Raw genomic sequence first — 11728 nt, 5'->3', positions numbered from 1 at the left:
AACGGATTTTGATGCGGTTTTTTTTAAAGATAGTGTGATTCAAGGGGAAGGTTTGTGTATATAATACATGAACAATATAGTAAAGAAACACTGATAATTTTAGAAGTTTGCGATGTGATGTCGTAAATACACAAATTCTGTAGTATATTTAGTATCAGTATTGCACCCGTACGAAGCCGGGGTGGGTAGCTAGTTGATTATAATATTCGACTATGATAATTACATAAACATAACCACATTACGGAAGGTGATTCAAATATCCAAATAACCTATAAATAAAAGATTCGACTGAGTATCCCTACGTGCTCCTCAGAATTGTTCCGTTCCCTTCCGTTTCGTTACTTTGTCATGTATCCTGTGCTCAGAACCTTACCAAACTTTCACCAAATTACCCTTGAAGTATATATTTTATAATAAAAAAAGAATTATCAAAATTGGTTAACGTGATTTTCAGTTATTCACCTATTTGTCGCGCATATACATAATGCAAATTTAAGACTTATGTCGTTTTCATATGGATACCATCATCGGAAAAAAATTAAAAAAAATGGGACCCCACGGGAAGCACTATCTTTCAAACAAAAAAAAATTATCAAAATCGGTCCACCCAGTGAAAAGTTATGAGGTAACAAACATAAAAAAAAAAAAAAAATAAAAATACAGACGAATTGATAACCTCCTCCTTTTGGAAATCGGTTGATAAAGGACATGAAGATTATAAAAATATGTAGAGTTAGATTGGCTGATTTCCATGTGGCGTGTAAGCCGCATTGTACTTCAATCATTATAAGTAACTAATTATTGAAGTAATTACTAAGATAGAAGAAGATTTACCGATTCTTTCGGTAGAAACACATTCAAAATTGGAAGTAGTTTTACATTTAATTTAATAATGTCAAATAAAGATTCAGAAGTGCTCGCAGGGAACCTTTGAATAAAGTATATTTTGATTTGACTTAAAAGCGTGATCGAATAGTGATTTTTTGGCAAACAAGGGATAAGACCTTTTTTGTATATAATATTTTTTTATTATCTGCGACCGAAGCCGAGATAAGAAGTTTATAGTTATACGAGTAAAAATGATTTTATAAATGTTGAATGGTTTGATTGGTAAGATACAGCACCAGTCCCCACCGAGATGTGGCTACTTTTCTCTTCACAGATATGAACTCGTATTTTAATGACTCTTTATAAATTGCTTTGCCCGCAAAGCGCAGGGAGTGTGAATCAGCCTCCTCTCAGCTCCGCAGTGAGTTACGAGGTGTTCGGTTTGTCATTACCGGCGAGTGAGTTCGAATCGGTCGCCGTGAGCCGCAGCTTCCGACACTATTTATATCATTCCGTAGCCGCTCTAGACACGCTCGCATGCGCTGCTGTGGAGTAATCGCGATCATACTCTTGTTGTTGTATTGATATTGAGACGGGATGCGTTATAACGACAAAAGGTGTTACGCTGGACCCAATAAGGTACTTTTTACTGCTGAGATTTTTTTAATTAACAATATGATACCGAATCTTTTCAAATATCAAATCGTCGTTGCTCCTGCAAAAGTCGCGTTGTGTGTTTTTTTTATATTTTTCGATTGTTACACCGTTTTTTATCATCATTTCAATACGCACGAACTGGAAATCAGTTTTTTCATTACTTCTATGGTTTAAAATTCTATAGATTAGTTATGCGATATTCATACGTCATAATTTCCATATATTGTAATAACGATTAAAGCAGCATGGTAATCGAAAAATATGAAAAAAACACATAGCGACTTTTGCAGGAGCAACATCGAAATACTTTCCTATTTTTATAGTTAACTCTTGAAATTGTATAATTCTTCTTCAAATAGGCTTTCTTAACAGAAACTTTTATGTTTTTGATCTATTTCGACACGAAAACGCATTATAACGAGAGCTACAACCATAAGACGCTATGTTTCTGGTTCACTCACGCTATGTCTTTATTCACTCCCACGTTGACACCGCTTTACAGATTTAAATTATAAATTACAAAAATATACAGAGACCAAAAATGCAGAGAGTAAGTAGCAGATTTAAATTTCCTGTAAAGGAAGATTTCCTTTTACAGGAAATTCAAAACGAAAACATCCTAACCATGTAGCTAGGAGGTTTGTTTCCTTGTTATATATGTATATGTATCTGTATACAAACATTATTGTAAAATTTAATAAAAGCAATGTTGTAAGGAAAAACTAACGTCTCATTTAGTGCATTAACTGTAGCGACTAAATATTTTCAAGTACTGAAAGAACAAATTCCCATGACTCCATTTTACTTCATCCGACTTAATAATTTAAACGACCCGAGTTTCAAAGTTTTGTTAAGTAGACCAAGCGTTCGTATGCAAATCATGCAAGTGTATTAACTCCTGCTAATACGTAACTAGATCAGAACTCGCCCAATTAGCGCTCGACATGTTATTGTACTGCCTGACTGGCTGCCTCCATTACCATCAATTAACGAAGCACTACCGCTGGAGTACTCTTCAATACCCACAGCAATGAAACGAAACCAACGCCGTCCGATTCACAGTCTTAGAGAGTGTATGCGTCATTAGTGACGTGCCGCATTCGAGTAACTCACCGTTAGTGGACGAGCGTACGGGCCGGCCACCTTATGGTAAGTGGTCACCACCGCCCAAAGGCAATGGCGCTGTATGGAGCATTATCCATTCCTTTCAATGCCAATGCTCCACCAATTGGGAACTAAGCTGTTGTGTCCCTTGTGCCTCACTCACCGTTCAAACCAAAACTCAAAAGTAACAAGTACTGTTGTTTGGCGGTATAATTTCTGATGACTGGGTGGTACCTACCCAGGCGGGCTTGCACAAAGCCCTGCCACCAAGTAAATCTGCGTGCATGTGCGTCTAAAGTGGTAGATGTTGGGTACACATTTACAAACAACATTACGAAATATCGATTTACGCCGTGTACGCGTGTATACGTGGTGATTACGGTAATTACTTCGGTAATATTGCACACACGAGCGTATTCCCAGCGCCGCATCCCGCTGCGTTCCGCAAAATGGTAATCATTCACGCTGCGTACGAGATTCGTTTGTTCTTTGGCTTGTTATTACTGTAATAACTCGCGTTCGCTTAATCCTCCGATTCTTAGGAAGATCTTTTTCTTTCCGTCGTGTTAACAATAGAAGTACTTTTGTGACTTATACTTTACTTGTGAAGAGACAAAGTTTCTATGAATAGAAAGTTAATTGCACTTGTTATGAAGTGTCGGTCTTACTTTTAGCACTTTTGTCGTCAAAGATTAAAAAAGAAAACTAAAGTGTACTTCTCTCTCCTTCCTCTTTATAAAGCGAGCGCTTGATTATTCTCATTTACCGAAATTAAAGAGGTATTCGTTTGATCGAGAGATGTTCCGTTGCAACCAATATTTTATTAATATCAATTAATATCAATATATATGTGTGCAATTAAATGTACCTATTTAAAAGGCTTTAAAAGAAAGATTTGTTTCCCAGGTTATCCGTCTGAAGTTGAACGGTTGACCGCGTTACGCACACGGAACTTCATTTTTTGTCATACTCGATGTCTGATAAATTTGAAGTTAATTTAATTATTTATTATGAAGTAATTTTTGTTAGTTTCTCTCTCGTACCTACTTATCACAAATCGCGTTTTACGCCAACGCCGTATATGATAATCCATAATTCGATTTACGTGTCACACTCTCCAATATATGAGATGGTTATTGTTTGAAACTAGAAACATTGAATCCCCGGCCGAGCTGGCCTGCGGTAATAGGTATTATTAATTATTCAGATATGGATTAGCCCTCGAGCGCATTGAGAGGCGACTCGTATAACATGTTAGAATAACAAACGCATCGTACTCGTATCCTGACAAATATGCTCCACATCAATTTACACTAAAACAGCTTTGCGCATTTCATTCGTCGTTGTATTCCTGCAAACAGTAATCACGAAAAAACATTGTATGTTTGTGTTTGTATAAATAAACTCCGATTCCAGCGTCACATTGACGAGTGCTAAGCGAGGCTGTGCGTATCTTTAGATGCGAGCACACTTCCTTTTGCCGCAGGACTTCTGGGAGTTATTTTCGATGAGAGCGACATCACGGCGATCCCTTTCACTCCTCCGCGCTGCACTTATTAACGGAGCGCGGCTATAATTACGTCGTCAGCGCGCGTTACCGCTCCGCACATGTGTCGGCCCGCGCCACGCGACTTCTCCGCGTGACATATTATTGCTCGTAATCACTCACCGAATGTTACATTTCAATCATTTGATTTATTTTATAACGAACAACCTCAACTGTTTTTAAAATCGTCGTGACAGTAATTAGCGCTGTCACGAGCTCGCAGCCGTCGGCCCGAGTGATCTCGTAGATATCGACTTAATTCCTAGGAGCGCGCTAGTGTTCCGGAGTGTTAGTGTGTTAGTGCGAGGGGTAACAAAAACTTTCATTAAACCGATTCTTACAAATAACGAAAGTAGGCCGGCGACGATATCGTCTTTATAGAACATTCGACATAACAAGGCGACGAGTTGCAGCGTACAATCTTATTTACTTAGCACTGGATACAGGCGAACGCCGTGACCTCGATACTTATAGATAAAGAGGACCCAATTAAATTTAGTTGGTTTTGTGTAATTTATATAAAATAACAATGGCCGTTTCTTATATTCTCGGGGCGAGCGGCGTCCCCGGCTCGGGCCGGCGCGTGGCGGCGGCGGTCACGCGAGGCGCCGCGCCGACCATTTCAAATCTAGCCTAATTGCACACGTCCGCTCTACTTCTACAATTGTACACACGCCCAATTACCTACATCATCACGCCCGCTATTGTTTTTGCTAAATATTTGTCATGACTTGCTTCCTGGAAATAGCGCGAAGGTGTGACATCGGTTGAGTCATTTCTACAACATGATAGCATTTATCGCGTCGTAAGCTACGAGCAAATCGAACAGCCAGCGCTACGTATCTTCGTTTCTACTTCGCTTGTAGCCTGCGAGGTGCTCGGCCAGGGAACGTAACTTATACTCCTTCTCGATAATATTACTAGAAAAATCGTTAGTTACGGCCCGAAGGCGCAGATGTGGGCCGGCAAGGTGCCAATGTTATATTTTATGGCGGATCAGTGACGAAGAAATCCTTTCAGAATCTGCAAAGTAATATTTCCTTGCCTAAGACGAGCTGCATAGGCGGGGAAATGCTCCTTTTTAATTAGGCACCGTTAAGTTAACTTCTGAATAACATATTATATATACAGCCGGATAATTTAAAACACGGAGTCGAGATGGTCCAGTGGTAAGAACGCGCGAATCTTAAACGATGATTGCGGGTTCAAACCCAGGCAGGCACCGCTGATTCATGTGCTTAGTTTGTCTTTATAATTCATCTCGTGCTCAGCGGTGAAGGAAAACATCGTGAGGAAACCTGCATGTGACAAATTTCATAGAAAGTCTGCCACATGTGTATTCCACCAACCCGCATTGGAACAGCGTGGTGGAATATGTTCCAAACCTTCTCCTCAAAGGGAGAGGAGGCCTTTAGCCCAGCAGTGGGAATTTACAGGCTGTTGTTGTTTTATTATTTATACTTTAAAACATATTTTGTTTATTTAATATAGTTTACTGAATAAGTGACTGTCAAAGTCCTGCTCTGTCCGACCGTCCGTTTGTGTCGTAGAGGCGCACTAAGAAAGACTTTTGGAAAAATTGTAATTGCCACGCTGGGGATGTCCTATTTCCTTTTTAGCTTCTCGCAGGCAAAGCGACTTATAATCCTACTCATTTAAATTATTGCAGCTCTGAATATTCTTTAAAATGACAAATGAAACCATTACACAAAGTTAGTCAACTTTGTAATGGTCCAGCGACTTAGCTACATGTAGTGAATGCAGTCAGAAATAAATAAATAACTTTTTGATTGTCCAAATAATAGAAAAATCATTTATAAATGATATATTTGATATTCTCTTTGCAAGTGAAATACCCTATTTTGATCTCGATAATGAGATTTGATCCGGAATCGCGTGCGTCAGGTAGGAGACAAAACAGACAAGCTCGCCGTGCGTCTGAAATAAATTCCATTCGGGCCCTGTATGTCTTCAGTCAGCGCGATCGGTCGGGCGCGGCGTCAGACGTGTTTCTCGGTTGCGAGCCGTTTCTGTCGTTTTAATGTTCGTTGCAGATCGAAGGGTCGTACGTCGGGCCGCTCCACCTGATCGTATATCAATGTACGACGCGCGACCGCTTGGGCCGCTACGCGCGAAGCGAATCCTGAAGTTGCAAGATTCGGGATTTCGTGATCAAGGAGCGTGACCGGCGCTGACGCGTCGCACTTTTTGTCCTACTTTTATTGCTTCTCCAAGTTTAAGCTTTTTGTAATCGCCCCTTCGAGTTTATATGCCAAAGGGTAAGTTAAGTTACTTGGAGCGCCTCAAGTTTCACTTAAGTGTTAAAGTTTGTACATGTATACAATTCAGTAGCGAGAAGAAGCAATTACTCTACGGTTTTGAATGGCATGTGAAAAAATACAGAAATAGTAACTTTAGAATAGAATAGAATAGAATAGAATGTATTTATTTACTACTCTCGCAGGCATGGAGGGTTGGTAGTTTTAATTTATACATAATATTATTATTCAATAAGAAAAGGATATTATGTTGTTACTGTAAGAAAAACTGTACGTTAATCAATAGCCCGTGAATCGGTTGTAAAAGGCCCTCTCTCTCCCGGAAGAGGCCTGGAGCAACAAATCAAACAAAAAAAAGAAGCAAACGCGATATTTAGAAAATGTTGCAGTTTTATACATATTGTTGACCACGTTGTATTAAAAATCCATAAAATAAAATCAACTTAACACAAACAAAACACAAAAAAAATCACAGAGTACACCGCGGTGTCATTTCTGATCGTGTACCTGTGCTCGTTTCATTTACTCAAAGTTCGTACAAGGCGTGGGTTCAGTTTCAGCTCTGTAACAAGCCCGCTATTTCAGAAGCTAACAGCGTGCGGGTAATGACAGTACAGCACGTGAGGCGGCCGCGCGCCCGCAAACGGCGCGTATCGAACGTAAAGGATTACGGGAAGCTCGGTGCTCCTCTCTGTGTATTGTTCTCACTTGTTGTCCGCAGCGCGGTGTGTGCACATTAACGACCTGCCGCTTACAAGGCCGACGTACCAGCTCCAAGTGGAACTCTTTAATCTTATTCAAATTACTTAGAATTATTAGATTTCATCGAATTACGTCTTGAATGATATAATTTCCTACTTCAGTAAACTTGAATTTATTGAAATAGCACAATAATTTGTAATTTAATTCAAGTTCAAAAGTAACGAGTGATAATGTAATAGCTATCTTTTAAGATTTACTTTGGAGTCGCAATTACAATGACGTTAAAAATATTTGCTACAAGTTTAATTATAATTAAACAAGGGATTGCATAATTTATGCACAAATAAACATTTATTACATAATATGAAATAGAGAATAAAATAGTCCGACCGAATCGTTGAGATGTGTCGCTGGCGCTCTCAATACGCGTGGACTGAATGTTACTTAGATTGTACTTAAATTATAGAAATGACAATAAACTTACACTTAGAAATAAACGATGATAATATCTTATATTACAATACGGTTTGTATAAACAAATCCATTTGGTTTATAAGTATACATAAATATAAGTCGACGTTCGTTAATACTTATTTCGTTTTTTTAATTGCAAGTAGAAAATATGGTATATCTTTATTGCCAAAGATTTCGTATAAATCTATAGTAGCGGCCGCCAGCACCGTCTTGAGAAACATTATGATTTACTTTCCCCTACATTTAATGTTGCATTTATGCGTTTTCAATTTAAATAGGAAGTTGAAGATAAACTAATTACAATACAGTCTGAAGATACCAAATAATATAAAGAGAACGGACGAGTTTGCGGCACAACCATTCCCCCTTTCTCCAAATTAAACGGACCTGCAATCGTGATAAGACCTTCCGTATAAAATGAAAAATTGTTTACCAATCGAAGATACCGAGGATCATGCCATATTTAATTTACATGATTTAATACGGTAAACATATCAGACGACGGAGGGCGATGAACTCGGAGTAAGTGGGTAAATCAAATAAATTAAACGATATATCAAACAAATTAAACACGAGCATAGCAGTGGGTGCGGTGTTTGATATTTACTTCGCGCAGCGGTAATCAGTCGGCACACTAAACCTACTTCGCTTTATTGCCCATTGATAGCGCGGGCGTCCGCGCCCGGTTATTACACGGTGGTAGTTCCACGCATCGGTAGGTGATAGTCGACGGAATGCGCCTGCTATCTGCTGATAAGATAGCTGATAAGGCGCCGGCGTTCCCGTTTCTACGTTAATAAAATATAACGAAATATGACTGTCCGTCGATCACAATGAAAATATAATAAGTAATGGCCATGTATAGTAACACTTTTGATTTACCAATCAAATCTTGTTATGATTTTACGACCGGCTCACCTTTGGTCCTATAAATAACTGTCTTTAAATCAACAATTCGAATGAAAGCAAGCTGCGAACCCCATGTTAAGTAAGAAAAACAAACCATTGTTTAGGGCGCCAATCAACCTTTGGAACTAAGTACTTAGGCTGTGCTTTAAATTATACTGGCTCGCTGTTGAAACTGGAACACGGGCACACAAAGTATTGCTATTTGACGACAGAAAAGAAACGGTCCTGCACAAAACTCACCACCGAGAATATTTTATTTAACTAATGACGTCTAACTAAGTAGTTACAATGAATGTTACTTCAATATGATATAATCAATGAAATCCCTGTTGGCGTTGTAAGGTAGGAAGCCGCTAGTAAAAGTTACTTAAAAAATTATTCTATTCACTAGCACTCAGCTCTGCGTGAGTATTTGACGTAGTAAACGTCGCGAGTCGGAGCCAGCTCAGCGAGGAAGTTTGCCGAGCACTCGACACGCGAAGGCATCAACTACGATAATATTATCTATGCGACTTGCGTATCCCTTGCCAGTCGCCACTGAATATCCTTTATGCTGGTTTACGATGCTACTAAAATAAAGTTCTATTATTCAAAATGCATATTTGCAATATTTTAGGATGAATTATTCGAAGATACATGACGCACAGATGCGTGAGGTATTTGTAGCAGTTGCATCTGTTGTCTACTTTAAATTTTCTTCAAAATATATTTAATTTAATTTAACACGGCAACTTTTAAACAATATATTATAAATAAAAATATTAATATCAGAAACAAAACTCTGAAACTAATCTTCACACCGATCGACCCAGGACAACCTGAGCCGGTTTTTCTAGTAGCTTGAAATTTAGACAGGATTTGTTATGTAACTTAGGTCAGATAAAATAGGAAAGGGTTTATTTCAATGCTTGTAGATTAATAGCGAATTAAAGTTTGTTAAGAAAATATGGACATGGAAATTAATGTTTTTGCTTCGTTAGTATGGAATCTATTGATTGAAGCAACAGAAGACACGCGGGGCAACTAACAATACTTCTTACACACTTAGTGTGTTCTGTTATCTGATAAAAAGTAACTAATAAATCTATGTAGAAATGCGACCTCGTAGCATATCGACCACTCACACTGACTCACCACTCACTCATCACTCACCTTCAAAGCTTCTAAGGATCTCTTCTTCCTAAAAATACACCAGATCACTCTACCGCTCGCCCAAAACCCACCAATGAGTGTAAGACACGAACAGACAATACTTCCGACAATTTCACGCCAAACTAACCTTCACCGCTAGTCATTTGTTACACGAACCTGTACAGCTGTTCATTTTGAATACTCAGAGAAATTACCAATAAATTGAAATGAAATAATTAACAGTTACCAAAATTTAATTTATAATTATTTTTAGCCTTTTTTAATAAATTTTGCCAAAGTTACGTAACTAGTCGATACCGGTTTTTTTATTGTTTTGAAAGCACGTGTCAGGGTATCTTGTGCTAGCTCTATTTATCATTAGTACAAATAGAGTAAATTTTCCTCGATTGTATTACTTACACTATCTGATGCGTTTGAATAAGCTATTTCAATGAATTATTACGAGTACAAGTGTGAACTATCTTTGTTCTGATATCACGCAGCGGTGATTCGTCACCTTGTAGGTATATGTGGTAGGTAAATGACTAATATACCTACACCCCCGTGCTTCACTACAACAATAAAAAATCAATTTATTTGCACTCGCAGTAGAAGGCTTTGTTCTCAGTGATCTGTATTTGTTGATAGTATACCGCTTGTATTGTTAATCGCTTTCAAATACCCACAGTCTATTGCTTTCGAACATTTTGTATAAGAAACGTGAGATATACGTAAACACGTCCTCTGTAAACATAAACTGAGGCCAAACAAACCGAAGCCGATATTGTTTTAATTTAAAATGTTATCAAAATCAAACACACGCCTCGCAGCCGGCGCGGGGCCGCGGATAATAGCGTAGGAACATCTGAAATGCTCAGCCGTGAGAACGGTCGACTCTGCGTTGCTTTTTTGAGGCCGCCTGCCATCTGTCCAATTTATTCACCTACTCGTTCCCGCGTCTACCTGCCTGCAGCGACCCACGGCCCGGGCGACGCGTTTTGCCGGCGCACTTGCCGCTTTGCGAAAATGCGAGCAGGTAACAATGCCTCCGAAACCGTTTATTCATCCTTAGCCGCGAAATTGACATAATTCGTGCACTAGACTGGCACTCGAATCGTAATAAATGCAACATCTGCACAATGGCCAAACGTAATAAGCGATCGCTCCCGTAATAAAACTGAAAAAGGAAGGGTTCGTGAAAGCAATAAATTAACTTGACTATCTTCTCTAAGCTCAAGTGCGTGATAAAGGTTGGAGTAAAAATGTCTGCAAATTTCCTAAAAACCAAAGTCACGCCGCCGAGAGCTTTAGCGACGGAGCGAACTTTAAGTAGCAATTACTTGTACCTTGTGTTCTTATTCGTATCTGAATTAAGTGAATAGTATTGACGTACGTTTGTATTTTGTACATATCGACGTTATCGCGAATGAAATTAACATTGTACCCATTTGATAAAAAAAGATGTTACACAATACCAACTCTTGATAAATATGCATCAAGTAGATTTAAACGGTTTTGTTTATCAGCGGATCATGAGCTAATTACTTTATTAATTATAAACAAGCTGTCGCAGATGGATAAGCAACAAAACAGACGACGAACGTAATACTTGTCTGAATGTGTAACAACTCAAGCAAAAAAATGTAAGTATATGTTTACCAATGTAATAGAGTATATTGTATGCCATGGTGCTACCAACAATTGGGAGCTATTTATAGCGCCAAATACAAACATGCGATAAGGTGCCAATAAAGCATATTATAATGTCGCAGTCGTAGTACGTGAGATAAGGAATGTCTTAAGTTTCATTGTTTTTAATGAGCTCTATGAGGGATTGCGACCGTGTGTCACCCGCTGTTATTAATATTAATCATGAATCAGTCTCGTCCCAGATAACGAGCGGCACCGCGACGCCGCGCGACGCCGCGTCCACGTTTCAATACAAATAATTGATTGCCACCCGATTTGTCGCCGTATCGTCTTACGTGCTAATGCACAATCAGCATCACCGAATGTCACATTAAAGACAACATCGGGCGCGTCTCGTTTCATGTCTGATTAAAGGAGAAATTTTGTTTCAGCAGCAATGAGATGCTCG

Source organism: Vanessa cardui, chromosome 4, assembly GCF_905220365.1.
Source record: "Vanessa cardui chromosome 4, ilVanCard2.1, whole genome shotgun sequence".
NCBI classification, from domain to species: Eukaryota; Metazoa; Arthropoda; class Insecta; order Lepidoptera; family Nymphalidae; genus Vanessa; species Vanessa cardui.
The sequence above is the reverse complement of the archived record's forward strand: the minus strand, read 5'-3'. Positions refer to the sequence as shown.